This window comes from Suncus etruscus, chromosome 1 (genome assembly GCF_024139225.1).
Source record: "Suncus etruscus isolate mSunEtr1 chromosome 1, mSunEtr1.pri.cur, whole genome shotgun sequence".
Taxonomy (NCBI): Eukaryota; Metazoa; Chordata; class Mammalia; order Eulipotyphla; family Soricidae; genus Suncus; species Suncus etruscus.
The window spans coordinates 76278220-76283616 of NC_064848.1; the positions used below are offsets into that span (position 1 = coordinate 76278220).

The window sequence follows — 5397 nt, forward strand, 5'->3', positions numbered from 1 at the left end:
TATTGTCATGGGATTAACTCTAGACTCCTTGCATGATCATTTACTCTCCCCTTCCTGCTTTCGCGGTGTGTGGAAGACTTCTGCTTTGTCTTGGATGGTAAAATCAGACCTCTGTATCTAGAGATCTTAGTGGCTGTGCAGCTCAGGGAATGGAGTTTATGAAGTCTTTCTTTGTGGTTCTAGCAGTTATGCTTCTTCAGTGTCGCTTTAATCCATTCTGTAGTTGGTATTCTTGGTCGTTATGTTGCTCCTAGAATGGAGCCTGGGATAAAGACTTTTGTTATGTTTCCAGAAGACCCGTTCAGTTGCAGTTGTCTCAGTCAGACTTCTGGAATTGGAGCTCTTGTTTGTTGAACAGATCGTAGACCAAAAGCTAGGCTAGAGCTTTTTGTTGCTGTTGTTGTTGTTGGTCCCTGGATGCTACTGCCCAGTTTTGGTTGCAACACCAGTCGTCTGTATATAGCGATCTTGGCTTTTGCACAGATCAAAGGGCGACATGTTTTCTGATTTTGTCTTATTGATAGCTGATGAGGAAGGACAACTTGCTCTTAGATCAAGTTGTTCCCATTTCCTCATTGTTAGGTTATCAATTTAGAACTGGCTTATGTTGGTGTCAGAGCAGCATTGTAAATGCCCTGGAGGGGATTTGGTTCCTGGAGCTGTTGTGGAGAACTCTGTCATATCTATGTCTGGTATCCAGGAGTTAAGGCTGAACGGTCAGTGTCTAGTTCCCTGGAGCCTAAGTTGTTTCCACATGACATACATTCAGGGTGGGAGATGTCCCGGTGTTGTAAACAAGTATGAGTTTTTATCCCTAGTAGATAAAAGCTTATTTTTATACGCACAATTTCCCCTTTGTTTAATATGTCTTTGCAGTAGGATGTTTTTAACCTAACTTTTAATATAAATTATACAATCAGTTTTAAATATTGCTGTTAACTTTTAATACCACAATATTAAATGTAGCAGTAATAATAACTGGTTGTGATCTAACTGGCTATAAACTTAGTTCTTTTTTTTTTTCCTTTCATAAAATAGTCTGCAGTGTTTAAGCTAGGCCTAAACATTTCACCCCAGTGTAACCCATGAAAACCATACTTTGGCTGTGCTCTCCTGTCTGTCTAGATAAGAATTTCACTCCTATTTATTTTTGTGCATAAGAACTTTGCTGGCCACTTATCTTACCATGTTTTTGCATATTTATTCAAATTGTATTTGAAAACTAATACTCAAACCATCATCTCAGACTCTGGCTTTAAAAATCTAAATGTAATATTATTATATAAACTTAGTATGCATTATTTGGAGTGATCAGCTAGAAGTTCATATTTAACAAATTATTTTTGGAAATCCAAAATTTTGAGAAAAATTTGCATTTACTAAATAATAATCATGATAGTTTTAAGAATTGAAATAACAAAATCTGGGGCCGGGTAGGTGGCGCTGGAGGTAAGGTGTCTGCCTTGCAAGCGCTAGCCAAGGAAGGACCACGATTTGATCCCCCGGCGTCCCATATGGTCCCCCCAAGCCAGGGGCGATTTCTGAGCACATAGCCAGGAGTAACCCCTGAGCGTTAAATGGGTGTGGCCCAAAAAAAAACAAAAAAAAATAAAATAAAAAAATAAAAAAAAAAGAAATAACAAAATCTGATTTGATCTTTATAAAACATTAAAGACAACAGTATTAGTATTCATTTTAAGAAAAAGAAAATGCCATTACAATTTAACATGACTAAGGACATTTTAGTAGAAAATAATAGAGCCATAGAAATTCTATCTCTTTCCATTATCTTATCTTGAAATGCATATTCCAGATGCATGAATATCTTGTTTGCTTTTTATCTTCCACAATATTGAACAAAAATTGATTAATGGTAGAAGAAAGGAACTCAATGTTGTTCAATGTAGGAGGCTATTGTAAACACTGAACCTTTGAGAAACACATTATTGTGAATACCCCTAAAAGAAACGTTCATCACCAGTAGTTCTGTTTTGTCATGCTAAACACTTCAACAGTTGTTGAAGCTAGGAGATAAGAATCAGAGATAACATATATTTTTCCCTTTGTATTTATTTCAAAACTTACCTAGCAAGTGGTTAAAAGTAAAGCACTTTAAAGCTTTGTTATATCAGGATATGCTTCAAGTTTTTTCATTATTTTATATTCACTTGATATCCAGACAATTTGTATGTGTGGTATACAACTATGTGACAGGGAAATGTTGATGTTTGCTTGTGTTGCTCTTAGAGACTTTTAATTTAACATTTTTATAAATCTTTGGTTGATTTACTGTGGTCTCTAAAATCCAGAGGACAAAGAGCCCTAGCTTGGAGGTCATATTTTTAGGCAAATATAACACCAAAATTCAGTTAGGAGTGACAAGAATAGTACTAACAATTATATCTATTTAGTTGTTATTGTTTTAGGGGGCACCTCAGCAATACTAGGGATTAACTCTTGGATCTGCACTCAGGAATTACTCCTGGATGTGCTGGGGAATCATATGAGCTGGTCAAATAAAATCTAATTAGGCCATCTGCAAGTCAAATGTCTACCTGCTATACCATCACTCCAGACCCAGAACTGGGAAATTTAATAAAATTTTCATTCATAGAATGTCTCCTAAACTCAGAGAATTTAAAATGTTTGTCAAGAAACTAAGAGTATCTAAAATTGTGAAATAAAAGATCTTGTTTGTGATTATAAACTTTGAATGTGAAGTAGCAGTTTCTGAGCAGAGAAACTTGATAAAATTAGTAAACAAGTTAGGAAATGACTAACATCAAAATATAAAACAGGAAAAAAGCAAAACAATAATAAACACATCTCTACATCTACATGAATAATAAGATACAGCTTTTAAAATAGCTGTGTGAATAAATTTAAATAAGATATTAAACTAGAAATTAAGTTTATTAGTGAGGGCAGAAATATTAACATAAATCGACTATTTACTCATTTACATAGAAATTAAATATGCTTATAATAAGTTGTCATGCATTATTAAAATTTAGTGTAAAATGAAAATTAGGAGGAAAATACAGTAAATATATAAATGTACTTTTTATATTAAATATAATTATAATTAGAAAAGAACACAGTAATTGAGAAAGTGAAAAGCAGGTAGACAAGAAAGATTTTATTGAAGGAGAACTAGCAATACTAATAAGAACTAATAAAAAAACTAAAAAAAAAAATCACCAGGGAGTTATGTTTTTCTTAATAGTGAGCCTGTCATTTTTATCAGTTGTTTCCTTTATGGGAAAGGTACCTTCTCTGTTCTACAAAGCTCATCACTGTGCCTCTCATAATAATATTAGGATCTAAGATTTAAAATTAATTATGTTAGGATATAAGATTTTATAATTAACTATATCCTAAATGCTGAGGTTAGAATATGATGTGCCTTTAGAAATAACATTGCACTGGTGAAGGGGGGTGTATTTTGCATGACTGAAATCCAACTACAATCATATTTGTAATCAAGGTGTTTAAATAAAGATATTAATTTAAAAAAGAAATAACATTGTTTTGTCTTTTATCCTCTGCATGCTTAAGTAAGTTAATTGTTGTAAACCTGGCTTTGCTGTGAAACTAAGTGCAGCCATGTCAGGCTACAGTTTTAAGATAGACTAGGCCCAGTAAAGAACAGCCAGTTCCTGGAACCAGACCTAGGGGTAAGTGTCAGGAAATACATCCGTGTAAGGTTAAACAGCAGCTGACAGATGGCCAGATGACAACTGATTCCTGAGTTTTCAGCAATGAACAGATAGCCAGATGAAACCACAACCTGGATCTGTGGATGCCTGATCATCCCTCACTGAGCTGACAGCCCTTCATAACCATCTGTCTGATGCTACATTTGAACTATAACCAAACCTAGCCCAATCTTGTACTAAGGACCAATAATTTATTTGTTTGTTTGTTTGTTTATTGTGTTTTTGGGTCACACCCAGGGGTGTTCAGGGGTTACATCTGACTCTGGGCTCAAAAATCGCTCCTGGCAGTCTCGTGGGACCACATGGGATGCTGAGATTCAAACCGCAGCCTATCCTGGGTCAGCTGTGTGCAAGGCAAATGTCCTACCGCTATTATCTCTCCCTCGGGGCCCATCGACCAATAATTTTAGACAACTGAGCTAAACGGCCAGGGTTAGCCAATAATTTTAAAGGTCAATACCCAGATGTGGGAATTCCCCTAGATTGAGCCTCATGTACCATTTAATTTGATATGTAAACCATTTTTGGGGTCCTTATTTCTTAGGAGATGTTGGACCCCAGCATGCTGGAATAAACTCCCTTGCATTTACATTACTGCCCATTCCCTGGTGGTCTTTTGAATGGTGGATCCTGCGTTCTGGGCTTAAAAATAACTCAGAAAAGTTAAGCCAATAACATTTTCTGGGTTGCAGTTACTCTGTATATATATTTAATTTTTGTTCTGTTTGAATTAACCAGAATCAATTTAAGATGTTTAGTGTGAAATAAAACTAATATTAAAAAGAAGGAAGAGCCATTGATAGTACAGTAGGTAGTGCTCTTGCTCTTGCCTACATGGGTGAGCAGACCCTGATTCACTCCTTAGTATCCCATATTTTCAGATATGGGACATTTGTGTGCCCCACCCCTTGCCCACGCAAGCACTGCTAGGCGTAATCTTGAGTATAGACCTAGTAGTGACCCTTAAGCATTATTGAATGTGACCCGCAGACAGACAGACAAAAATGTAAGGAAAGAGGCCAGTGCCAATGGGTTATTTGCTTTACATGTGACTAACCCAGGTTTAGTCCCAGGCACCTCACCTATTTGGTCCCCAAAGCCCACCAGGAGTGATACCTGAGTACAGAACCTGAAGTAAGCCCTGAGCACTGCCAAATGTGGCCAAAAACCAAGCAAACAAAAAAGGAAGGAAAGAACTTAAACGCAAGGGACACTCTCTTCTTTATACACGTTTTATTTTTTTAGTTTTTTTTTTTTTTTTAAATTAAAGAGCTTGAATGCAATCCCCCACTACCACAAATTATGCACTCCAGTTTCCCACGTTTGGGGAAATCACAGGGGTCAGCACAACCGGAGTGCAATGGATAAGCCTTGCCCTGGAAAAACCACCTCCGTGATCATGGTATCTTTCTAGCTAGTTAAGTATTTCTTTATACATGCTAAAATTAAACATTAACCATGAGTTATGGTAAAAAAAGACCAAGAAAAAGTGACATCTAACAAATCTCTAGGTTGTTTTTGTATAATTTTCCCAGGGTTAAATTTTAAGATTTCTTTTTATGTAATATTTTTTCCATTGACACAGAAATAAAGTACATAGACTATGTTTTGTAAAGATTAATATTATGAAGATTTATTAAATTGAACAATTACATATAACCCAAATGCTAACATTATA

At 35.7% G+C, this 5397-nt stretch overlaps 1 non-coding gene across 1 annotated transcript; it reads right to left on the bottom strand.

Moving 5' to 3' along the window:
- Window positions 1–4985: 4985 nt before the first annotated feature.
- LOC126032718 (U1 spliceosomal RNA) lies at window positions 4986–5145 on the bottom strand. The gene has a single exon (XR_007503943.1). It is a non-coding gene; the product is annotated as a U1 spliceosomal RNA (small nuclear RNA).
- Between the last annotated feature and the right edge of the window lie 252 nt (window positions 5146–5397).